The 27,816-nt window shown below is 45.4% G+C and overlaps 1 protein-coding gene across 5 annotated transcripts in view; it reads right to left on the minus strand.

The window, feature by feature from the left end:
- The window catches only part of LOC128702140 (chloride channel protein 2), a 300,885-nt gene that overhangs the window by 95,120 nt on the left and 177,949 nt on the right, over positions 1-27,816 (minus strand). Inside the window, exon 1 of one of the 5 annotated variants that reach the window (XM_053796192.2) lies at positions 9,696-9,750. The exons of 3 other annotated variants lie outside the window; for them this stretch is intronic. The gene's annotated coding sequence lies outside the window, so the exon portion shown is untranslated. One more of the 5 variants, XM_053796191.2, reaches the window with a different exon arrangement.

Genomic DNA, 27,816 nt, shown 5'->3' on the forward strand with positions numbered 1-27,816 from the left:
CCACATTAGTACTGATCTTCTCATCTTATGATTGTACAAAAAAGAAGGTGAAATAGTAGTAGTAGTTATTGTTGTAACAACAGCAGTAACAACAACAGAAGTAGCAGTAATAGTAGATAGTAGTAGCAGCAGTAGTGGTGGTAGAAAAAGTGGTTATATAATGTGAATCCCCTAGAACCTAGGGAAAATGGAATGAATTCCATTTTTGTGGCAGGTTGATTATTTGGGTTAAGAGTCTATCAATTACACGAGGGTCATTAAGAATGTATATCACTTGTGCACTAACAGTTAAGAATACTTTAATACCTAAAACAGTGATTCACGTCTTACTGAATGTAGACTGTGACATAGACCTGTGGGTGTATATGTCTATATCACGATTATAAGTATAGACTAGTGTGGTCGCAGGTTAGTGATTACTACACCAACAGCCTCTCAAGTTTATCTTCCCACACACATTATCACGGACCCTCCTCACTCGTTACCATGATCTCGCACCTTCCCCTCCCTCACTGGCTGGCGTGATCTCACACCTTCCCCTCCCTCACTGGCTGGCGTGATCTCACACCTTCCCCTCCCTCACTATACCATCTCATCCTCACACGCACACTAGGAATGAACTCTCACGCTTCTTTCGAGGGCGTGTCCCTGCTTATGCTTGCGGGCGTGTCGTCGCTCACTCAGGGGCGTGTCTACCCATATACCTCCCATCATACACACTACCACTAAACATCTTATTCATCACCTTGTCAGTATTGTAAACAAGTAATAACTGACAGTCTGAGCTTGTACAAGTATAACCGAGTATACACAAACACTTCTGACCCAGCCTCTCACTGTACATCCACCACACATACACAATCTGTGACAGGTCTCAATGGTTCTACCCTTGCAACCCAGCCTGAAGCCAGGCTACCTTGTTGACCACTTGATCAACCCGGCTGCTGGTGCTAGCTACCCGCTAGCATCAACCGATGCACAATTACAGATAATGAGACTCACGTCAGCGGAATATGTAATACTGGCAAGTATATTTATTGACATGTAAACACGATCAAGTCCAAGGTGTTGAAGATACCTCACAGTAGCGGAACATGTAATACTGGCAAGTATATTTATTGACATGCAAACACGATCAAGTCCAAGGTGTTGAAGATACCTCACAGTAGATAAGATATTAGATAATTAACAGTAGCCCGGGAGATGAACCTTCAACTTCATAAACAAACAAATGAATGTACACACACACAATCGACAAGCGCCTCTGACAAACAGTAACACAACAGGTCAAATAATGACGTCATCAAAGATAAATAACGTTATTTAATACCCATTGTGCAATAAGCATTCCCTTATATATTGAACATAGTCATTATTAATTTTATAAATAAAAAATATGTGGAAAGTACTGGTATCGGCCAAAATTTCTGGTATCGTCCCATCCCTAGTACACACATACATACATACATACATACATACACACACATACACACACACACACACACACACACACACACACACACACACACACACACACACACACACACACACACACACACACACACACACAAAGACCAGGTGATCAGATTAAGGACAGAAGGTGGAGAACTCACAAGAAATGATCAGGAGGTATGTGAGGAGCTGAACAGGAGATTTAAGGAAGTTTTTACAGTAGAGACAGGAAGGGCTGTGGGAAGACAGCACAGAAGGGAACATCAAGAGGGAATATACCAACAAGTGTTGGATGACATACGAACAACTGAGGAGGAGGTGAAGAAGCTCTTAAGTGACCTTGACACCTCAAAGGCGATGGGACCGGACAACATCTCCCCATGGGTCCTTAGAGAAGGAGCAGAGATGCTGTGTGTGCCTCTAACCACAATCTTCAACACATCCCTTGAAACTGGGCAACTACCTGAGAAATGGAAGACAGCTAATGTAGTCCCCATATTTAAGAAAGGAAACAGAAACGAGGCACTAAACTACAGACCTGTGTCTCTGACATGTATTGTGTGCAAAGTCATGGAGAAGATTATCAGGAGGAGAGTGGTCGAACACCTGGAAAGGAACAAGATTATAAATGAAAACCAGCATGGGTTCATGGAAGGCAAATCTTGTATCACAAACCTCCTGGAGTTTTATGACAAGGTAACAGAAGTAAGACACGAGAGAGAGGGTTGGGTAGATTGCGTTTTCCTAGACTGCAGGAAGGCCTTTGACACAGTTCCCCACAAGAGATTAGTGCAGAAGCTGGAGGATCAGGCACACATAAAAGGAAGGGCACTGCAATGGATAAGGGAATACCTGACAGGGAGGCAGCAACGAGTCATGGTACGTGAAGAGGTATCACAGTGGGCGCCTGTTACGAGCGGGGTCCCACAGGGGTCAGTTCTAGGACCAGTGCTATTTTTGATATATGTGAACGACATGATGGAAGGAATAGACTCTGAAGTGTCCCTGTTCGCAGATGACGTGAAGTTGATGAGAAGAATTAAATCGGACGAGGATGAGGCAGGACTGCAAAGAGACCTGGAGAGGCTGGACATGTGGTCCAGTAACTGGCTCCTCGAATTCAATCCAGCCAAATGCAAAGTCATGAAGATTGGGGAGGGGCAAAGAAGACCGCAGACAGAATATAGGCTAGGTGGACAAAGACTACAGACCTCACTCAGGGAGAAAGACCTTGGGGTGACCATAACACCGAGTACATCACCGGAGGCACACATCAACCAAATAACCGCTGCAGCATACGGGCGCCTGGCAAACCTGAGAATAGCGTTCCGATACCTCAATAAGGAATCGTTCAAGACACTGTACACTGTGTATGTTAGGCCCATACTGGAGTATGCAGCACCAGTCTGGAACCCACACCTGGTCAAGCACGTCAAGAAGTTAGAGAAAGTACAAAGGTTTGCAACAAGGCTAGTCCCAGAGCTCAAGGGAATGTCGTACGAGGAAAGGTTAAGGGAAATCGGACTGACGACACTGGAGGACAGAAGGGTCAGGGGAGACATGATAACGACATACAAGATACTGCGGGGAATAGACAAGGTGGACAGAGATAGGATGTTCCAGAGAGGGGACACAGGGACAAGGGGTCACAACTGGAAGCTGAAGACTCAGACGAGTCACAGGGACGTTAGGAAGTATTTCTTCAGTCATAGAGTTGTCAGCAAGTGGAATAGCCTAGCAAGTGAAGTAGTGGAGGCAGGAACCATACATAGTTTTAAGAAGAGGTATGACAAAGCTCAGGAAGCAGAGAGAGGATCCAGTAGCGATCAGTGAAGAGGCGGGGCCAGGAGCTGAGTCTCGACCCCTGCAACCACAATTAGGTGAGAATTAGGTGAGTACACACACACAACGATAAAGCTCATGGAGCAGGGAGAGAGTGGATCTAGTAGCGACCAGCAAAGAGGCGGGGCCAGGAGCTGTGACTCTACCCCTGCAACCACAAATAGGTGAGTACACACAACAGGAAGTAGAACAGTGGTTAGTCTATGCAGATCTGACCCCAACACTTTACACCTACCTTCCCTGGTTACTGACGTTAGTAGTAGCAGGGCTACCACTCATGAGTATGTTGTGGCTACCACTCATGAGTATGTTGTGGCTACCACTCATGAGTATGTTGTGGCTACCACTCATGAGTATGTTGTGGCTACCACTCATGAGTATGTTGTGGCTACCACTCATGAGTATGTTGTGGCTGCCACTCATGAGTAAACCATACCCCCGGCCGGGATTGAACCCGCGGTCATAGAGTCTCAAAACTCCAGCCCGTCGCGCTAACCACTAGACCAGCTAGCCACAATAAGATTCATCCAACTAGGTATATTTCTACACCATAGGAAGGTTAGCACAGGCACCTCTGTGACCACAAATGCAAGTTTTTACAGACGAATCTCCAGCTAGCGTGGCCGTGACGAACTCTAGCTCAAGTCCCTTTACTGCCGTCAACATGACTTAAGAAATCGTAATGACACGATTGCAAATAAACCATACCCCCGGCCGGGATTGAACCCGCGGTCATAGAGTCTCAAAACTCCAGCCCGTCGCGCTAACCACTAGACCAGCTAGCCACAATAAGATTCATCCAACTAGGTATATTTCTACACTTGCATTTGTGGTCACAGAGGTGCCTGTGCTAACCTTCCTATGGTGTAGAAATATACCTAGTTGGATGAATCTTATTGTGGCTAGCTGGTCTAGTGGTTAGCGCGACGGGCTGGAGTTTTGAGACTCTATGACCGCGGGTTCAATCCCGGCCGGGGGTATGGTTTATTTGCAATCGTGTCATTACGATTTCTTAAGTCACTCATGAGTATGTTGTGGCTGCCACTCATGAGTATGTTGTGGCTGCCACTCATGAGTATGTTGTGGCTACCACTCAGGAGTATGTTGTGGCTGCCACTCAGGAGTATGTTGTGGCTGCCACTCAGGAGTATATTGTGGCTGCCACTCAGGAGTATGTTGTGGCTGCCACTCAGGAGTATGTTGTGGCTGCCACTCAGGAGTATGTTGTGGCTGCCACTCAGGAGTATGTTGTGGCTGCCACTCAGGAGTATGTTGTGGCTGCCACTCAGGAGTATGTTGTGGCTGCCACTCAGGAGTATGTTGTGGCTGCCACTCAGGAGTATGTTGTGGCTGCCACTCAGGAGTATGTTGTGGCTGCCACTCAGGAGTATGTTGTGGCTGCCACTCAGGAGTATGTTGTGGCTGCCACTCAGGAGTATGTTGTGGCTGCCACTCAGGAGTATGTTGTGGCTGCCACTCAGGAGTATGTTGTGGCTGCCACTCAGGAGTATGTTGTGGCTGCCACTCAGGAGTATGTTGTGGCTGCCACTCAGGAGTATGTTGTGGCTGCCACCCACAACATGAGTATGTTGGTGACTACCACCCACAACATGAGTATGTTGGTGACTACCACCCACAACATGAGTATGTTGGTGACTACCACCCACAACATGAGTATGTTGGTGACTACCACCCACAGGACAGGTATGGGCTGCATATATATCAGTGTTGGTGCAAGATGACGCAAGGTGGGACGCAAGACCAGATTACGGTATCTGTGATACACCTGTGAGTGGTATCCAGAGTTTTCCTACCCTCGTAACCCTGCCTCGGGTCAGTCTTTCTGTTGCTTATTCAACTAAGCTCTTGCTGCTGACGGCCCGCTGGCCCACGTAGCCATGACAGCCTGATTGATCAGGCACTGGGTGGGTGGCTGTCCTCTGATTTCCTCTTAAAAACTCCAACACTTGTTCTGACAATATCTCTGATAACTGCTGCTAGCACGTTCAACAGCGTTGGACCAGGGATGTTGCTGCTAGCACGTTCAACAGCGTTGGACCAGGGATGTTGCTGCTAGCACGTTCAACAGCGTTGGACCAGGGATGTTGCTGCTAGCACGTTCAACAGCGTTGGACCAGGGATGTTGCTGCTAGCACGTTCAACAGCGTTGGACCAGGGATGTTGCTGCTAGCACGTTCAACAGACCAGGGATGTTGCTGCTAGCACGTTCAACATGGATGTTGCTGCTAGCACGTTCAACAGCGTTGGACCAGGGATGTTGCTGCTAGCACGTTCAACAGCGTTGGACCAGGGATGTTGCTGCTAGCACGTTCAACAGCGTTGGACCAGGGATGTTGCTGCTAGCACGTTCAACAGCGTTGGACCAGGGATGTTGCTGCTAGCACGTTCAACAGCGTTGGACCAGGGATGTTGCTGCTAGCACGTTCAACAGCGTTGGACCAGGGATGTTGCTGCTAGCACGTTCAACAGCGTTGGACCAGGGATGTTGCTGCTAGCACGTTCAACAGCGTTGGACCAGGGATGTTGCTGCTAGCACGTTCAACAGCGTTGGACCAGGGATGTTGCTGCTAGCACGTTCAACAGCGTTGGACCATGGATGTTGCTGCTAGCACGTTCAACAGCGTTGGACCATGGATGTTGCTGCTAGCACGTTCAACAGCGTTGGACCATGGATGTTGCTGCTAGCACGTTCAACAGCGTTGGACCATGGATGTTGCTGCTAGCACGTTCAACAGCGTTAAACCATGGATGTTGCTGCTAGCACGTTCAACAGCGTTGGACCATGGATGTTGCTGCTAGCACGTTCAACAGCGTTGGACCATGGATGTTGCTGCTAGCACGTTCAACAGCGTTGGACCATGGATGTTGCTGCTAGCACGTTCAACAGCGTTGGACCATGGATGTTGCTGCTAGCACGTTCAACAGCGATGGACCATGGATGTTGCTGCTAGCACGTTCAACAGCGATGGACCATGGATGTTGCTGCTAGCACGTTCAACAGCGATGGACCATGGATGTTGCTGCTAGCACGTTCAACAGCGATGGACCATGGATGTTGCTGCTAGCACGTTCAACAGCGATGGACCAGGGATGTTGCTGCTAGCACGTTCAACAGCGATGGACCAGGGATGTTGCTGCTAGCACGTTCAACGGCGATGGACCAGGGATGTTGCTGCTAGCACGTTCAACGGCGATGGACCAGGGATGTTGCTGCTAGCACGTTCAACAGCGTTGGACCAGGGATGTTGCTGCTAGCACGTTCAACAGCGTTGGACCATGGATGTTGCTGCTAGCACGTTCAACAGCGTTGGACCATGGATGTTGCTGCTAGCACGTTCAACAGCGTTGGACCATGGATGTTGCTGCTAGCACGTTCAACAGCGTTGGACCATGGATGTTGCTGCTAGCACGTTCAACAGCGTTGGACCATGGATGTTGCTGCTAGCACGTTCAACAGCGTTGGACCATGGATGTTGCTGCTAGCAGGTTCAACAGCGTTGGACCATGGATGTTGCTGCTAGCAGGTTCAACAGCGTTGGACCATGGATGTTGCTGCTAGCAGGTTCAACAGCGTTGGACCATGGATGTTGCTGCTAGCAGGTTCAACAGCGTTGGACCATGGATGTTGCTGCTAGCAGGTTCAACAGCGTTGGACCATGGATGTTGCTGCTAGCAGGTTCAACAGCGTTGGACCATGGATGTTGCTGCTAGCAGGTTCAACAGCGTTGGACCATGGATGTTGCTGCTAGCAGGTTCAACAGCGTTGGACCATGGATGTTGCTGCTAGCAGGTTCAACAGCGTTGGACCATGGATGTTGCTGCTAGCAGGTTCAACAGCGTTGGACCATGGATGTTGCTGCTAGCAGGTTCAACAGCGTTGGACCATGGATGTTGCTACTAGCAGGTTCAACAGCGTTGGACCATGGATGTTGCTGCTAGCAGGTTCAACAGCGTTGGACCATGGATGTTGCTGCTAGCAGGTTCAACAGCGTTGGACCATGGATGTTGCTGCTAGCAGGTTCAACAGTGTTGGACCATGGATGTTGCTGCTAGCAGGTTCAACAGTGTTGGACCATGGATGTTGCTGCTAGCAGGTTCAACAGTGTTGGACCATGGATGTTGCTGCTAGCAGGTTCAACAGTGTTGGACCATGGATGTTGCTGCTAGCACGTTCAACAGTGTTGGACCATGGATGTTGCTGCTAGCACGTTCAACAGTGTTGGACCATGGATGTTGCTGCTAGCAGGTTCAACAGTGTTGGACCATGGATGTTGCTGCTAGCAGGTTCAACAGTGTTGGACCATGGATGTTGCTGCTAGTAGGTTCAACAGTGTTGGACCATGGATGTTGCTGCTAGCACGTTCAACAGTGATGGACCATGGATGTTGCTGCTAGCAGGTTCAACAGTGTTTGGCCATGAATGTTGCTGCTAGTAGGTTCAACAGTGATGGACCATGGATGTTGCTGCTAGCAGGTTCAACAGTGTTGGGCCATGGATGTTGCTGCTAGTAGGTTCAACAGTGTTGGACCATGGATGTTGCTGCTAGCAGGTTCAACAGTGTTGGACCATGGATGTTGTTGCTAGCAGGTTCAACAGTGTTGGACCATGGATGTTTCTGCTAGTAGGTTCAACAGTGATGGACCATGGATGTTGCTGCTAGCAGGTTCAACAGTGTTGGACCATGGATGTTGCTGCTAGCACGTTCAACAGTGATGGACCATGGATGTTGCTGCTAGTAGGTTCGACAGTTTTAGACCATGGATGTTACTGCTAGTAGGTTCGACAGTGATGGACCATGGATGTTGCTGCTAGTAGGTTCGACAGTTTTAGACCATGGATGTTACTGCTAGTAGGTTCGACAGTGATGGACCATGGATGTTACTGCTAGTAGGTTCGACAGTGATGGACCATGGATGTTGCTGCTAGTAGGTTCGACAGTGATGGACCATGGATGTTGTTGCTAGTAGGCTCGACAATTTTTGACCACGTATGTTGTTGGAGGCAGGTCCAACAGTCTTGGACCACGCTTATTCCTGGTAGCATGGTCTTGGACCATGGATGTCCTAGTGTGCGCACGATGATCCTGTTTTTCTTACGTTGTTACGGTCGGTTACGTTACACGAAGTATAACCACACAAAAGAAATTAAAAACTGGCCGCGATGCGTCTGGCAACAAGGTGGCCAAAAAACCAAGAAAACGTTCAAGTTTACAAGAATATTAGCTTGTGTATCACTGAGAACACACATCTGCTCACTAAACCTACAGTGGCGAACCAGCCACAGGCTACGAGACCAGCAACCAATATCAAAAATGCTTATAATCGTAACCATAATGTTTTAAAGGGGTGGGCTGGTAAGCCAGTGGAAGGCCTCGGTCAGATGACAAAAATCTCCAACTGTGGGTCATCATATGACTAGGACCCGCGTCACGGAACATTTATCCTGTTTCCTGACAAATCTTACCTAACCTATGAGCCAGCCTTTTATAAATCCCTTTACATTTAAGCACTCCTTTGACACAAGACAAGCGGTGCTATACGGTATACTGAAGCTACGCTTCTACCCAGGAAAATTCAATACATAACTTTAAGACTAGGTATGATTAGACATGTAAAGTAAAAGGACACAAGGGCAACTAATGTGACATTTTATTGTGGCAACGTTTCGCTCTCCAGGAGCTTTGTCAAGCCGGTAACGGCATGACAAAGCTCCTGGAGAGCGAAACGTTGCCACAATAAAAATGTCACATTAGTTGCACTTGTGCCATTTTTCTCAACATACTGTCGGTAATTCTACCAACTTTATTTTGAATAGACATAAAACAAAAACAGTGCCGATCACAGTAGTTCAGAAGCTGGGGTCAGGAGCTAATACTTGACCTCGCAAACACAAATGAATGAATTCATTACCATGAAAGTACCTTCCCCTCCCAACCCGATAAGTTGGGTCACCACTACACAAGAACATCATCACCACTATACCTACAATGACACGTCACCAGTAGTCACCAACCATCCCCATTATGCACCAAGAGTAGCAACATCACTGCACCAGTGTCACTATACACTATCATTACTGTCATCAGTCAAGCTTTCATCACTGTTTATTTTCCTTGTTTACAATATCTGTCATTAGTTGTCCTGAGCTTATCACTTGCCGCCGCCACCACCACCAGAGCCACTGTGCTAGTGTGTTTCGCGATTACCGGAAGGAGGATCGAGCCTGTACCTCTCCTAATTCTAAATGACTCACACGGGTTTAATGCTTCACGTGGATATATGTAATCACACGTTGAGCGAGGGAGGGAAGTGTTGGCAATAGGTGTGGCCCCACACACCACTAGTGTCACTAGTTAGTGTCCCAGAGACGTGGTACTCACCAGCTGGGTACCCTGATACACACTGGCACCCTGGGGCACTCCGCGCACTAATATACCAAGGGAGGTGATGCCAACACATCACCCTATCAACCCTCTCAGCCAACCCCACCTCTCGCTCTTATCACTGACACCAAGACGGATGAGAGAAGACATGAGCGGCGGCACACCATGATGTAAGATTATCTGAGGAGACATGAGCGGCGGCACACCATGATGTAAGATTATCTGAGGAGACATGAGCGGCGGCACACCATGATGTCCATGAATTTGTATTGATACAACCACTGGAGGGCGAAACATCTACAATAAAGATACCCACATGTTGCACATGTCTAATTTTCATCTTGTCGGTGTTGTATGCCATTCCCACGTCACTTTCCATCCAGCACGTTGAGTTGTCTTACACAGGGTAACTGCACGTGTCAATCTGAACCGAGTAAACTTTGATAAGGATATCGTCAAACATTCAACTATGGGTTCAGGAACTACGCCAGACGCAACAGTCTGGTTGTCCTACCTGAACGTTTCACTTTATCTTATTCAGTACCAGCCACAACAATCAAGTCGTACCACCATATTGATGAACAATGCACAGGTGCCATTCACCAGCTTGTTGCACAAGTATCTTACTCATCATCATGTTGCAAAAGTATCTTATCGACTTGTCGGTACTGTATGGTATTATTGTAACGATAACTACAAAAGGAGCTTTACAGGGGTCGTCAAGGTACTGGAGGACCTCTGCAGGGAAAACGTGGAATAAGATTGTGAAGGTGATGAGTAGAGCTTAAGACGTGTGTTGGAGAGGATTATTATTATTATTATAATCAAGGGGGAAGCGCTAAACCCGGAGGATTATACAGCGCCTGGGGGGGGATGTGGAAGGCATTCAGGCTTAATTCGGGGAACTGGAGCACAGATCCAATTCCCTAAATCAAGAGCCCCTCACCAACATCAAGGAACCTTCCTTGAGGGGTGTTGGAGAGGAGAGAAAGAAGAATAGGAGGAAGACGTGGGAAGAGGAAGATGTGTGTGTTGGAGAGGAGAGACGCAAGTATAGGAGGAAGATGTGGGAAGAGGAAGATGTATGTGTTGGAGAGGAGAGACGCAAGTATAGGAGGAAGATGTGGGAAGAGGAAGATGTGTGTGTTGGAGAGGAGAGACGCAAGTATAGGAGGAAGATGTGGGAAGAGGAAGATGTATGTGTTGGAGAGGAGAGACGCAAGTATAGGAGGAAGATGTGGGAAGAGGAAGATGTGTGTGTTGGAGAGGAGAGAAAGAAGAATAGGAGGAAGACGTGGGAAGAGGAAGATGTGTGTGTTGGAGAGGAGAGACGCAAGTATAGGAGGAAGATGTGGGAAGAGGAAGATGTGTGTGTTGGAGAGGAGAGAAATAAGTATAGGAGGAAGATGTGGGAAGAGGAAGATGTGTGTGTTGGAGAGGAGAGACACAAGTATAGGAGGAAGATGTGGGAAGAGGAAGATGTATGTGTTGGAGAGGAGAGACGCAAGTATAGGAGGAAGATGTGGGAAGAGGAAGATGTGTGTGTTGGAGAGGAGAGAAATAAGTATAGGAGGAAGATGTGGGAAGAGGAAGATGTGTGTGGAGAGGAGAGAAATAAGTATAGGAGGAAGATGTGGGAAGAGGAAGATGTGTGTGTTGGAGAGGAGAGAAATAAGTATAGTAGGAAGATGTGGGAAGAGGAAGATGTGTGTGTTGGAGAGGAGAGACACAAGTATAGGAGGAAGATGTGTGTGTTGGAGAGGAGAGACGCAAGTATAGGAGGAAGATGTGGGAAGAGGAAGATGTGTGTGTTGGAGAGGAGAGAAATAAGTATAGGAGGAAGACGTGGGAAGAGGAAGATGTGTGTGTTGGAGAGGAGAGACACAAGTATAGGAGGAAGACGTGGGAAGAGGAAGACTGTGTGAATATTGAAACAAAGTGAGCGTGGGTGTGGCAGGTGTGCTGGGTCAGCAAGATAATATATTTTCATACACCCACTTTATCCTACTCTCGTGTCAACACAAGAAAATTTTATTCATGGCAAAGCAAAAAAAGTCGATGCAGATTTGGAAATTGGAATTAAAACTACAGAAATTCAAAGAGCAAACAGTGTCGAAATTCTGGTGACAGAATTTCAGAAAGATGAAAAAAGAAATGTAATTGTTGTCATTTATGGTGGAAGATTTGTCCTTTTTGTTCAGCTTCGTGATCTTGACCTCTAGTGTAGGTTCGGCTGAGCAGCCCCGGGACTCGCTTCATCACCGACTCGTATTAGGTCTAGAAATCAATGCAGAACTATAGGAAATATAGCCACTAGTGGACTAGGCTCCACGTCTACACTAGTACGGAGTCATACAGTACCCGATACATGCACCACGGAACGGGTGGGGTTAGAACTCATGGCACGTAAAAGACAGACTCGGCAGGAGATGCAACATTCCCCCAATGAACAGCCAGGGCGCCACGAGTACACTGAGAGAACACAATAAGTGTCCGGGGCCCAAGACTGTTCAATTGCCTCCCAGCATATATAAGGGGGATTACCAATAGACCCCTGGCTGTCTTCAAGAAGGCACTGGACAGGCACCTAAAATCAGTACCTGACCAACCGGGCTATGGTTCGTACGTCAGTTTGCGTGCGGCCAGCATTAACAGCCTGGTTGATGAGACCCTGATCCACCACGAGGCCTGGTCTCAGACCGAGCCCCCGGGGCGTTGACCTCCGAAACCCTCTCCAGGTAAAAGTGAATCTTAAAACTCCAGGCCAATGCGTATGCCACTGGGCCAGCTGGCCACAATAACATTCATCCAACTAGGTATATTTATACACCATAGGAAGGTTAGCATGGGCCACCACTGTGACCACAAATGCAAGTGACGGATTCATCTGGCTTTAAGAAAATGAGAGTCAGGTGAGTCAACCAGACTGTTGTGGCTGGCACTAAGGAAGAGGAAGAAGATGAAACAATCCGGGGAGACAACTAGACTGTTGTGGCTGGTAGCCAGTGAGGGCTGTTAGTAAACATGTGTGAGTCGTCTTCTTCCCGTTAGCTGCTACTGATGTTACTACTGCTAGTGCTGATGCTGTTATTGCAGTTGCTGCTAGTGCTGCTGTTGTTAGTGCTGCTGCTAGTGTTACTGCTGCTGCTTGTGCTGCTGTTGCAGTAGTTGCAACATGCACGAACCATCCGCCAACACGTGGGGGGTTACACTGACAGTGAAGTGCTAAACCCGTAGAGATAATACAACGCCTGGGGAAAAGGAAGATAATTAGGTCTGATCTAAGGGGAACAAAAACTCTTAATTCCCTGGATCTAGATCCCTTCACCAGTCTCAAGGCACCTCCCGTGTATATATACAGACACAGACACACACACACAGACACACACACACAGACACACACACACAGACACACACACACACAGACACACACACACACAGACACACACACACACAGACACACACACACACAGACACACACACACACAGACACACACACACACAGACACACACACACACAGACACACACACACACAGACACACACCGAAATACACATTTTTAGTATACTAGCCATTTTGCTATTTCCCGTATCTTTTCTTCAGTAGTGTGTGGGTACCAGAGATGAGAGAGGATGAGATGAGAGATGAGAGAGGCTAATACATGTTAGCGTGTCGAGTGAGGTGTGTAACAATGTAACAGTGTGGTGTGGCAGGCAGCCCGTGTTTGGAAACACCTCACCCTGACCTCCGCAACACTATCATCTCTATTGTTTGATTTATTGTGGCCGAAAACTAGGTTGTTTTACTTGTATTTATTATATTGTTAACATGCTTCACTTGCTCCCTATCTTCCCTTCGAGGTGGAAGAACATGCAACAGTCTACGAGGTACGAGGTTCTGACCAGAGCAATGGTAAGATGGGGAAGGAAGAAGGATGGAAATATGGAAAAGAGTTGGGAGGGTGGAAGGGGAGGTAGGGTTTGAAAGGTAAGTTGTCTAACCACTTTGGCGCAATTTAAACAAGTGTGTGTGTGTGTGTGTGTGTGTGTGTGTGTGTGTGTGTGTGTGTGTGTGTGTGTGTGTGTGTGTGTGTGTGTGTGTGTGTGTGTGTGTGTAGTGTTATTGATGAATACGTTACATTCATAAGATAGATTCCTCAGTTGAGAGACTGCAGGAGTATACCTATCACTAGGAAGTTACTGTTGTGCTGGGTTCTGAAGAGATTATTGATTGAGTGATAGATGTGGAAGGAGATCACTGCCTGCTCTGCACGGAGCTTATCCAGAGATTCTTACAAACCTGGTGCTACACACTTGAATTCCTATGGATTCACATTACCAGTGACTGGTATTGGCACTCGAGGCGTACCTTGTTCAAACTAGGCGAAATGTCTGTGACCCCAGAGCCGCGAGAACTTTACGGCTATACATGACACGTATACATGTTACTGACAGTTACTACCGTCCTGAAGTGTGAAAGTGAAAATTGTTATACATTCTGACACTATTTAATCCTACTGGTATTTCCACTGTCTCGTGTACAAGCATAGTGACAGGTAAATCTTGCAAACTTTTGTCTGCATTCGCCAAACATTTGACTTTACAGGGTGTTTTTTTAACGATAATTATTCCTATATTTTCTTTAGAATTTATAAAGCCTGGTCTGGGACCGGGATGCTGGGGCGATGATCCCTGAAACTATTAACACACAGATGCATATCTTTATACCGTTGATCAGTTCGGAGAGTTTTTCTACTCCCGGAGCCCGGACATGGGCGAAGCTCGTCTGATCCTTGCCTGATCAACCAGGCTGTTGCTGTTGGTGGCCCGCATCCCCTCATATCCATCGGAAGCATCTGTGTCTTCTCTACATCGTGCGGGTGTCTTCTGTTAGTCAGGACACAAAACAAGTCTCTCGTGACACGGGTCTTCACCAGATGATAAACAGCTTGTGGTTAAACATCAACTAGTTCATCTCAGCTCAGTTGCACACTTCATCTCAGAACCAGAGCATCACTACCATGTAGTACACAATACACAAATAACCCGCACGTAGGAGAGGGGAGCTTACGACGACGTCTCGGTCCGATTTGGACCATTTACAAAGTCACACTAACAGACAGGGACGGGACAAGACAGGTAGTGGTAGAGGTAGTAGTAGCAGTAGTCGTAGAAGTAGTAGTAGCCGTAGTCGTAGAAGTAGTAGTAGCCGTAGTCGTAGAAGTAGTAGTAGCCGTAGTCGTAGAAGTAGTAGTAGCCGTAGTCGTAGAAGTAGTAGTAGCCGTAGTCGTAGAAGTAGTAGTAGCCGTAGTCGTAGAAGTAGTAGTAGCCGTAGTCGTAGAAGTAGTAGTAGTGGAGTCAGTCGAAGACTAGAGGAGCACTGCAAGGGAGCTAGGGGGCCCACAAAGGGTAGGAACAGACAGAGGAGGGGGGAATATAATAATGGACCAAGCACCCAAAGCAGAAGAAAGAAAACCCAAAGGAGAAAGAGGAGAGGATGAAGAGGGAGGAGAAAAAAGAATCAGGTTAAGTCACGGGTGTTCTGAAGTTTGGAACATTTACAATGTAGTGGGAAAGGAAGGCATCCACAGAGACAAAGCCACGACTAAGATTCATACAAGGAAAGTTGTGTATAAGGGTGGATTCAACCAAATGGCAACTGTGAAAGTTAGAAGTAGGGTAGACAGTTTTAGCAGAAGACCAGTCAATAGGATGACTGATCTCCGACATGACAGAAAAGAGCATTGCTGGTGTGGGGAAGCCGCCTAACACTATTTTTGTGCTCCCCGAGTCTGTCAGAAAGAGAACGGCCAGTTCCTCCAAAGTACTGAAAAGGACAAGATGAACAGGAAATAGAGGTATTATCATGTAGTTCCTCTACTCTTACCACACTATCAACTCTACCCACACCCTGCCTCACCCCTGGGCACGGGGAAGGGCCGGAAGGACGAAGGGGGAGTGAGGGGTGATAGGATAAAAGGAGGGGAGGTTGGAAGGAAGGAGGGGAGGTTGGAAGGAAGGAGGGGAGGTTGGAAGGAAGGAGGGGAGGTTGGAAGGAAGGTGAGGTTGGAATAAAGTAGGGGAAGTTCGTATAAAGGAGGGGGGAGGGGTTGGCAGGCGGGGACGGCAGGGTAACAGGTCTCCTTATCTAGGAAATTTCTGGCGGTTGATTGTAATGATTGTGTTGAAGGAGCGTTGGAGTGACGTAGTAGTTTCCGGGGCCAGTGGTGTAACTACCGGGGGTTTTACCTGCTCATCCTTCCGTCTATTATCAGTGCCAGGCACTCAGGCTGTTGTTGCTAGCTGCATGCAATACAAATCCAGACCCGCTCTTCATCCACTGTCCCAAACATCTCTCTAGTTCCTCCATTATTATCGTCAAAGAAAAACGATAAACGCGTAAAGTCACATCGCCTGAGGAATGGACAGTAAACACGTTTGATTCAAGGAAGGGACAGGTAGCTTCCTTTACTCAAGAATCCTTCATAAGAATCAAGGTTCACCCTTGAAGTGAGTCTCGTCTTTAACCCGCTCACTCATGCTATTTCTATATGTATTATTATTATTATTATTATTATTATTATTCAAAAACAAAAAGTCACAATACCGTGACTGGACAATACACAGATAACCGGCACATAGGAGAGAGGAGGTTATAACGACGTTTCGGTCAGACTTGAACCATTTAAGTCACACTATCACAGTGTGACTTGTAGGACCGAGACGTTGTCATAAGCTTCTCTCTCTATGTGCAAGTTATCTGTGTATTATTATTATTAAGATCAAAACTAAGCGCTAAACCTATAAGGGTCAAACAACTCCCTTTATTCTAACAGTTAAGAGAGTGACGTGTCTCGCGGAATTAATGAGAACCTTGCCAGCTGCACTGGCATATACGAGGAATGAAACACTAACTGAGGTAACAACAATGGGAACATTTGCTCAAGACACAGCAAATCTTAGAAACTATTTAAACCAAGTCTTCCAGTAGCCTGTTATGCTCAACGAGGATGTGGAAAACAATTCAGGAATAAAATCATAAAATACTATACAAAAATACAATAAAAACATTCAATGAAACAATAGTTACAATACTATCAGAACAATTATGTTACTATCACAACTTTCATGTTACTATCAAGGAGAATGAAAGACTAAAAACATTAACAGATGACTGGTATACTGGTGTGTACTAACAACCTGTGATGCACCCGTGACTGGCTACGAAGGTGGTTCAACTCTCTGCCAGACCTTGAGTGCTTGATCAACCAGCTACTGCTGCCAGCGTCCTATAGGAAGCAACAGGATACAATAGAGGTGATGGGAGAGACATCAAATTAGCAGCAGTAGCAGGATGCACTCGAAGAGATGGTGATGGTAGAGGCAGCAGAAGCACCAGCAACAGGATGCACTCGAAGAGATGGTGATGGTAGAGGCAGCAGAAGCACCAGCAACAGGATGCACTCGAAGTGATGGTGATGGTAGAGGCAAAGGAGCAGGAGCAGGAGCAGCAGCAGCAGCAGCAGCAGCAGCAGCAGCAGCAGCAGCAGCAGCAGCACCACCACCACCACCAACAGGATACACTCGAGCAACCGTTGTCATTCCCTCAATTAACAATACCAACAATTAGCACTAACCACCTCCCTCTCTTTCCTCATCCCTACACACTTCCTCTCGCTGCCCTGCCTCCTGGTCTAAATATACTCACCAGTGACCCATAAAAACGGTAAAAACTATGCTTCAAAGTGCCCTCCTAACACGTGTATATAGGTGGTCACATATTGCAATTACCGTGGTCTTATCCACTTATCTATTGTCTTGTCGTCAACAATTGTCCGAGTGACTTCTTCACCCAGGCAAGTACTTGTCAGGTGCAGATAAAACCCATCAACTCAAGTAGTGTCAGTATAGCCAGTCCTTGGTTTTTATCCCACGAAGGATAAAAACATCAAGTAATGGTGTAGACAGTTATCCCACTTATTATACACCACTTTAAACATTACATGAACTAATACTTATCACTTCAAGGAAGCCGAAGAAAGGGGGGGGGTCTTGAAATTGCAGATAACTTCCCTTTCCCCGGACTAAACCGATTACCACTCATCCCGAGGAGCTGCATGGCCCCTACCAGGCTATTAAGTCTATCCTGACTGTCCTGCCTAAGCTGATAAATCCCTAACACCCAGATATATGTTGCTGATTACGCAAGTTTATGCACAGTATGTTTATATGCTTCTAAGCTGTTGTGTTCTGAGCACCACTACAAAAACAGTGATTATGTGTGAGTGAGGTGAAAGTGTTGAATGATGATTAAAGTATTTTCTTTTTTGGGATTTTCTTTCTTTTTTTGGGTCACCCTGCCTCGGTGGGAGACGGCCGACTTAACATATAAATATATATATATATAAATATATATATATAAATATATATACATAAATATATATATATAAATATATATATATATAAATATATATATATAAATATATATATATATAAATATAAATATATATATATATATATATATATATATATATATATATATATATATATATATATATATATATATATATATATATATATACACACACACACCTCACTCTGGTTATTCCCTATCACTCTCTCGCTTAACGTCTGTGAATATGTATCACGTCACTGTATGTATGGATATACTTACATAATCAGGAGTCCACGAGCTCCTGCACCTACTAACTTACCCACTTACTGCACAACACCACTTGTATCCCTCCATAAACAACCTTCAACATCAAATCGTGACTTGATAATGGTACAGAACGAACCGAAACGCCGTGTAATGCTTCATCTCACAGTTGTGGGTTTGCTTGTGGCTTGTTCCAGCCACGATGTTGTACCTTGTTTTTCCTATATGTCAGAATTAAGTTTAAGAAAACATTACTGAAACCCGACATGAGAATTAAGCCATACCACGACTGGGAATAGAACCCGCGATCAGTCTCAAAACTCCAGACCGTGGCTAACGCGACGGTCTGGAGTTTTGAGACACTCTGATCGCGGGTTCTATCCCCGCCCGTGGTATGGTTTGTTTGCAATCGTGTCATTACGATTTCGCGAGTCATGAGAATTAAGATATCATTAGGCACACACAGGCATCAGAATTACGATTCAAATAACATTAGTCATACACAGGCATCAGTATTAAGATAAAGACAACATTAGTCACACACAAGTCTGCTTACCACACTACACAAATTCTGTAGTTAGAAATCTACTGTATTTATCACCAACTGAAATGTGACATATACCATGCGTGTTTCCCCACCACCAGGTCCACCCATACATGTTTGTATAAGTTATACAATATATTATTATATTCATGTAGAAGCGCTACGCCAGCAGGGGGTACGGGGTCACACAGCGCCTGGGGAATGTGAGGTAATCAGGTCATATGTGTGCGTGCACCTTCACTCAAAGTTTTTCCATACATGCAAGAGTAATACTGTTCTATATTATCATTATTATTTGTAGTAGCAGCAGTAGTAGTGTTATTATTATTGTTATATTCACAGTGAATATGTTATTTACAGGTCGTAGTGTCAATGACACTAAGTGTAATGAACACTGGTCGAAATTTGTGCAAATAAGCCAAGGGAAGTCAAACACGAAAAAAATTAGGTTGATACGTTTGGACTTGCAACCGAGACATTTAACTGGTGAAGAGGACCTCGGAGGTCTATAAACACCAATATAGGAAAATGAGGATAGTCAGGATTACAAGGATGGGTTGTTTGTTAGAAACAGCTGTGTTACCACCACAAGATGACAAGACTATACTGCGGATGTACTGAAGTGTGTACAACAATGTGTTGGCAGTAACAACTAACATGTAATTACACAAAGTCACCATCATCCACGGAAGCTTGAGGGGAAGGGTCGACGAAGATAAAAGGAAGAAATACAGGGAAGGGTCAGAGGAAGGGATAAGGAATTAGTGAAAAGGGTGAGAGATAAGTGGGAAGGTGGAAGGAATAAATTTAAGGTAGGAAGGGGGGTGGAAGGAATAATTTTAAGGTAGGAAGGAGGTGGAAGGAATAAATTTAGGCTAGGAAGGAGGTGGAAGGAATAAATTTAAGGAAGGAAGGAATCAATTTAAAGTAGGAATGGGGTGGGAGGAATAAATTGAAGATAGTAAGGGGGGGTGGGAGGGAAGGAGCTCAGAAGCCCCTCTCACAACAATCACTATCAGAAGTACACAGTGTATACACACCCACTCTTAGTAACACTACACACTGAGAGTAACCACTATCAGCAGTACACTATGTAAAATGAGAGTACTTCCGTCACCTGCTATTGCTTCTCCCGAGTTCTTGCGTCATCAGCAGCCTAAGTACTTGACCAAGGCCCCAGACATGCACTACAAAGACTGATAATACACTTTTTGTCGTCTATATCCAGGTTATCTCTTGATATTATTATTATAATAAAAAAAAGAAGCACTAAGCCACAACGGCTATACAGCGCTGCAGGGTAGGGAAGGAAGCAAGGGAATTGGATGGCAGAAGGGAGGGGGGGATGATCAGCAGGTTACAGAAAACAGCGGGACAGGGGATAGTACGGGGGTAGAGGGTAGCAAGAGATTGAAGTAGAAAGGGCTGAAAGTATCAGAATTTGTGAAGTCAGTCAGTCGTCATTTTCCTAAAAATCAACATGACCAGGGACCCAAAAAAAATATCTTTATTGGTAAAGATGGGGCGTAGCAAAGTTAAATCTGGAGGACTGGGGGTGAGTGTATAAAATTTTTGCCCCTTAAAGCATAAGGGGTCTGAGACAACCAAAAATGTACAAGCATAGATCAATACGGATAAGTGCTGTAAGGATATTAATTCAGCAGAAAAAAACTAGCCAAAGATAAAATCCCTTTGGCTGTCGGAAACACTGCTCAATCCCTTAGAAACTTGACCATTTTCCCAAAAGGAAAAGGAATGAGGTAAAAGTGGTCAGAAAAGAGAGGGGAAACAACCGTGCGTTGGGCCGGGCAAGGGGGGAAAAAGAAGCTCAACACTGGAATTTCCCCAGGGGGGGGAAAATAAAAATTTCTTTACATAGAAAGGTGGTAGTTGAAAAAGAAAAAGGGAAAAAACGAGAAGGGGGCGTAAGGGGGGGGAGCGACAAATAAAAATTCTCTAATATCGTACCATTCTATAAAGGGAAGGTTGGGGGTCTGGGGCGTAAATTTAAGCGGCGGGGTACCCGCGCCCGGATAGAGGGAAAACTTTAAAGCCCTGGGGTTTTTCGACAGGGGAAGAAAAACATCTTTTTTAAATAAATGGAGTTCTAGAGAGTGCGGAGATGCGCTGAATGATCTGGTACCAATCAATTCGATAAAAAAAAGGGGTGGAATGGGAGGTTGCGATCTCCCCCAAAAGATCAAGGGTTTTTAAAAAGGTTCACCGGCTTGACAATTCCTTGGGTTAAGTTCCAGGATAACCTCGATAAAAGAGGCCCAAAACCTTCACGTTCAGGATCAAGGGGGGGTAAAAAGGATGATCGGTGGGGGCGTCTGGGAAAGTGATTTGGTGGGTTTGTGCTGGAAAATTTCCCCGTGGTCCCCCATAAAACACTTTTGGCTATTTGGGAAAGGGAAAAAGGGGAGGTGCATAGGCTCACGGTTGGGTCAAAACTGGGGTGATGACCAAATTTGATGGAAGCTAGGGGCCCTCTTTAAAAGCAAGGAGAAAAAGTGTTTGCTCAGAACTCATCCCTGGGGACACCTTCAGCGGATTCGGGAGGCATTTTTAAACCCGGGAATCCTGTCATTTAAAAAGTTCTTGGAAAGGATGTGGGTGCCTCGGGGGCCCGGGGAAAACTTGGCTAAAATTATACCCCCAAGTTTTTCTATGCCTTCTCAAGGTAAAAAAATATGCTCTGATGGTTTTCGCAAGGCTTTCGCTCGTTCAAAGCATAAAAGGGGTCTATGGTAAAAACGCCCTACAAAAGCCATATTGACAGTGGGAGACTGTTTGTGTCTCTAAATCCACCTAAACGTTTTTTTACTGGGATTCCATTTTTTCAAACGCAGGTAGAGCAATGGGCAGTGGGGGGTTTTCCCATTCCGTTGCCTGGTTTGCGGAAGGAGAACAATGGCATTTCCCACAGCTGTGGAAGAACCCCTTTGACCAAATAAGATTTAAAGGGTAATGGACTGCAGGGGTGATGTAAATGTTGATAGAATAAAATGTCTGGGGCCCAGCTCCCCTTTGCAAAAAGCTAAGGGGCCTCAGTTCTTGAAGTGAAAAAACCATTATCTGCTCTTCTCTAGAGAAAAAGCCCAAGAGTTCTTCGGCCTTTTGGGAAAAGAAATGAGGGCTGATGGTCCTGAAAATACGGCCCAGATTTTTCCAATTTCTGGCGCATCAAAATGGGTTTCTAATCAACACGGCCCACGCAAAACAGGGCGGTCAGGAAGAATTTCCCCTTTCGGTTTCTTTTTTTCCGACTCCCACTCATGGGGGGCAGAGGTGATGGTGGAACAATCTCCCAGCAAGTGCTTTTAAAATCACGGATGACACGGGGGCCCCGAAATTTTAAATAATGCTCTGTGGTTCTTTTGGGTCCTGCCTGCGCGTTTAAGGTCTCCCCGAACGCGGAGACCAACACGCTTTTCAGAATCCTCCCCAGTTTTTAGGGGAAATGAAGCTGGGTGAAAGCGGAGGGCGAGAAGGGTGTAAAGCTCATCGATGGAGGATGAAAAAGGGAACCTTTAAAAAACAGTTGGTTAAAAAAGGGTTCCCAATTTTGCCCGATTAAATTTGGCGTGGGTGCGAAGGGGGGGAATTGGGGGAAGTGAATTGAAATGATCCCTTTATAAGCCCGGAGAACAGACCAAGTGAAGTCTAATGCGGCAGAGGAAGAGCAGACTAGAGGTCATAAAAAAGATAGTCCGGGGATCAAAATGGGTAAAAATCCTTTTTAAAACATGGAGGGGGTGGAAAAAGCCTCTCGATTCCCCGGGAATCACTGAGACCCCAGAAAAGGGGGGGCATTAAAATCCCAAGTAACAGAATGGTTAAAGGCCCAAAAAGGCAAAATGAATAGATAATCCCCGAAAGGAGAGAAAAAAAAGAAAAAACTATCCCCCTATGAAGGGGATCGGGCTGTTTTAATAGCGGAAGAGAAAAATAGCTGTTTTAGGAAAATTCAGTCGAAAAGAAGAACTTTTTAAAAAGGTCCACAGGGAAAGGATCGAAGAATACAATAAATTATACCGGAGGGAAAATAACAGCAGGGGTAATTTTGGCCTTTAAAAAAACACCAACAGGGCAAACGGGGGAGAGAACATCGAAGCTCACGATTACCCTGAGCCATTTCCACTGAAAGCCATGTTGGGGAAATGCAAAAACCCATGGAAAAAGGGTTTCGGCTAAAGGGGTTAAAAATACATGGAGGCAGGGGAAAATTTTCAACTAAAAAGGGGCGTCCGGTAAAAGGAGTTCGGGATGGAGCAGAGGAAAAAAAGGGCGGAAGGTGGATCGGTCCTTGATGGTTTGTCTCTAAATATTCAAAATTGCTAAGTGTTTAATTGAGATTGTGGGGGAGGTATTGGGATGGGAGGGGGGGATGAGTAATTTGGAAATGTTTGGACTGTCCAAGGTGGGGGCAGAAAAGGGGGAGGAACTGGAGCGGGGAGGGGGAAGAAAGGGGAACCTGGGAGGGGGGAAGAGGAAAAACTTTGGGGGGGAACAGGGGGGGAAGGTCTTCAGGGGAGGGGGAACCCTCCTTAAGGCCCGTGAGAGAAAAAGAAGAGACAGGAGGGGGTAAAATGGGAAAAGGGGGAAGATGGGGGGGAGTTTACCCGGGCCTTTTTGAAATTTTTATGGGAGAGGGGCGATTGGGGGGTGGTGTGTCGGGTCTCGTCGTCTGGGCTTTTGAAGGGCTCGAAAAAGCGGATTAGACTGGGGTTAGAGCGTCTGAGCCGGGGCAGCAAAAAAATTAGATGGGTGATTATGGGAGAGGTAACCCCAAGGGGGGGGTTTGAAAATGGGGTACCAAAATGGGGGCGTTTTGGGGGGCCGTGGGGGCCCTTTGGGGCGGGTGATTTGGGATAAGGGGGCCTTCTGTCTCTTTTTGGGGGTTTACTCTTTTAAAAAGACCCGCACCGGGGTGAGGGGGTGGGTTGGCAGGGAGATCAGCCTTTTGAATGTCATGGCACCCAAAACTGGGCATTCCCATGATCTGCAATATTTGCTGGATGGGCCCTCCCACAATTTCTACACTTTTTGGTGAAAGGGGTCCCTTTGAACTTTTAACCCCATGTCCTGCTAAACTGAGGATGGGGTTTGGCTGTAAAATTGCGGGCCCCTTGGGGATCTCTCCGCCCCCGGGGAGGAAGACGTAAATGTCCCTTGAGTTAGATCTTGGGGGTTTAGCGTTTTGAATTCAGTGCCCCATGTCTGGAAATTTTTTTTGAACTATGGTATGGGGCAGAAGCAGTCCACTAAAATTGAGGAATGATGTTTTTCAAGGTGACAGGAACATTCGATATGGGGAAAAAACAAAGCCGAGCGGAAACATTCTGTCCGTTTTCCTGCCGTCTTAAGGCATGAAAAAGAAATTTTTTACCAACATGGGTAGGAGTCCTTGCCTAATATAGTCAGAAAAATGGCGTGGGGAAATTTTAAAAAAAAGGGGAAATTTGTCACTGTTCAGTCAAAATGGGTGGAAGGTAGTGAAGGACGTGTCGTCGTTTCTGGAAGGCGAAGGGGGGGGAAATCATCAGCAGGGAATTGTGTTGGCGTTTGGGGGTGGGGAGTTGGTCCCCGTGGGCAGTCGCGATTTGAAAATTTTGCACTGCACCGTGGGAGGCCCGGGCATAGTCAGAGGGGGATCCGATAAAGGAGTAGTCGGGGCCCCATCCTGGGCGGGTGAAAACGCACCCGGGAATGGTCAGGTGGGAATGTCTGAAAGTGGTCAAAGGGGAGGCGGGGGCCCGGCGGGGGCGGGGATCAGAAGGGGGCCGGGGGCAGGTTCATGGACTAGGGGTGCCTGGTTGGGGTTTCTTCTTTCTTTTTTTTTTTTAAAAAAAAAAAAAAAAAAAAGAGGGAGGGATATCGGAGGAATGGGGCCAGAAATCTCCCCCGCCCAAAAGGGCCTCAGCACCCAATAGGCAGATGGGCCTACCCTCCCATCATCAGTAAAACCTCGGGGTAAAAACCCCATCTGGGCTATTTTGGGCAAGAAAGGCGGATATCAACAAAAATCCAACCCCCCCCCGGAAAAAGAAGGGGTTGGTTGTCGCGAAAAAACCCCCCCGGGCCGGGGGGGGAAAAAAGGCGATCCCATTCCCGGCAAACTCCCACGCTGAACCTCAATGGGAAAGGGGTGGACCCCTATCCTTTTTTCCCCTCCCGGGGAAAAGGCGCCTGTGGGAGAAATCCCCAAAGGGCCCAAAAAGGAAGGAGCAAAAGGGAGGGTGGGGAGGAGGAGGGAAAAGGGAAAAAGGGGGGGTGGGAGGATGGGATAGGGGGGGTTGGGGTAGTGGGGTTTGGGCTGGGGAAGACCGTGGTCCCCAAATTTCCCCCAGACCAGAACCTCTTCACCCCCAAATTTTAAGAGGTATCTCTTGATAAACTAATCCCCTGAAAAATTTTTTAAAGACAAAACACTAGGGTGAATGCCCCTTAAATCTTCCTCTCTTTCCCGGATTCTGCCCCTCTCCCCCATGGGAAAATCAATAATGATAATATGGTAATAATATAATTTTAAATTTAAATTTATAATATAATTTTAATTATTTTATATATATTTTATATTTTATATATATATATATATATTTTATATATATATAAATATATATATATATATATATATATATATATATATATAATATATATATATATATATATATATATATAAAATAAATTAAATTCTTTGATCCCTGTCGCATTTTTAATTGGTTAATATTTCTTAAAAAAATTGTAAAACTTTTTTGTGTATTCTTTTCGACACTTAAACAGTTTCAGTTGTGGGGCAGCCTCATGATGTGTCTATTCCCTCATTTTTTATCACTTCATTTTGTAACTTATTTTTTTATTTATTCCCGGGGCCCAAAATTTCAAGTGAGATAAGGTTAGATCAACTCGTTAATTGCAGCCTCATCTCTCTCATCACGAAGTGAGCAACTTTTTTTTCACAGCCAGGAGCTGGGACTCGACCCCTGCAACCACAAATACACAAATAGATGGGTACAAAACACAATCACTGCTCGACTGAGTTCAGAGGTTTACACCTATAGGGTTACACATACGTTTTTTGCGCTATGACAAATTTATACCTCAACTTAAAAGTACACACAACTTGGATTGATTTCTAATAAGCACTATCAAATGTATTATTATATTCACTGGGAAGCGCTAAGCCGGTAAGGGCTACGCAGCACCTGGGGAATGAGGGTATAATCAGGTTTGACCCAAGGAAGAAAAGGGTAGCTCCTGATCACCTCCGCCACCCAGTTCCAGACCTGACCTAAACTGGAAAGGGTATCTCATTGTCTATAACGTTCTGTTGTATTATTAGGCTATGAAGGTTAGCACTCTGCTTCCGTTGTTACCGTGTGCTAGACCTTCACGGAGGCTGCCTTTATGATGAAGGGCTCTTGATCCAGGAAATTGCAACTACGTTCCAATTCTTTACAATAAACCCAATTATCCCCAACCATTGCCATAGCTTGACCCTTACACCTTCAGTGCTGTTCCATAAACAATAATAACAATAATAATAATAAAGATAAATAATAAAAATAATTATAATACTAGTAACCTCGGTTAGACAGTGTTGGACATACTGAAGGACTTATGACACCGACAAGGTCCTCTTACTTCAGCTTGTGGTTTTAAAAAGCATTATTCTCATGGTTTAACATTTATGTATCACCATTTTCTTACTGCTGACATTAGCGCAGTTTCTAAAAGGTTTATCAAGAGAATGAAGAGAACAGGGCCAAGGAACGAGCCTTCAGGCTGTCCACTTTGTTACGCTCTAATATACACCTGTTTAGCGGAGAGTGCGAGGGACAGAATTAACGGACAAAGTCCGTTGTAACCAGTGTCTGTTATTGTAACTATTATGGAAAATCATGTTTCATATTTCAGATTTACCGGGTAATTGTATTGAAGACAACTCCCACCCCAACCTTCCCAGCAATTACCTGTGAGCGGTTTTTAGGCTTTTTTTCTAGCTATGAAGTCGGCCCTGAGGCTTCTTGAACGACTGATCAACCAGGCTGTCATTATTTACAGCTTACTTGCACACAACCACCAGAGCCTGGTTGAGGGAGAGAGAGAGAGAGAGAGAGAGAGAGAGAGAGAGAGAGAGAGAGAGAGAGACCCTGAGAATCAAGCACTGCTACTACATTGATAAAGCTACAATCTCGCCAGGCTCTTGAGAGAGTGATCACAAATAGTATCTTCACCAAGTTACTGCGCGTCTGCCCTAAGCCTTATCTAACACCATCACTATAGTTAGTTGGTTAGGCTTAAAACCTAGCAGCTGCATGTGGAAGCATTAAAGCTTCAGTTAACCCTATTTTAACCTATTTTAACATCAGGTATACTTAAATTCTGAAAACAGGAATTAGAGTATTCCCCGAGTATATACTACCCTCCAGGTAGTATATACTCTTTGGTAGATATAGAATGAAACAAGACTCATTCTTTCTCTTTCTCTCATAATTATACATGTGTCGAAAAGATAAAATACGAGTTTAGCTTAAACAGCAAAACTTTTCTTGCCGAATAAGTAAGTGAAAATTTCTGTATGCAATTATTTCGCAAAAATCATTCTGAACCTAACGAAAAATAAAATATTTCATTGCGTTTGTTTATTATTAAATTATTGTAAACTTATCTAAATTATATTTAGCTGGATTAGGCTAAATTAAATTGAGCTTATAACGTTAGGTAAGTTTTCTAAAGTTCTTTTGGTACAAAATTATTAACTTTTCCATTAACATAATGAAAAAATAAATATCTTTAAACGTATAAGATAAAATTTTAGAAAGGACTTTTAAACGAGCTCTTGCTAACTGACCAGTTTTACCTATTAGGCACGAGATACACACAGATACATACATACATATGTATCCATGA

This window comes from Cherax quadricarinatus, chromosome 83, assembly GCF_038502225.1.
Source record: "Cherax quadricarinatus isolate ZL_2023a chromosome 83, ASM3850222v1, whole genome shotgun sequence".
NCBI lineage: Eukaryota > Metazoa > Arthropoda > Malacostraca > Decapoda > Parastacidae > Cherax > Cherax quadricarinatus.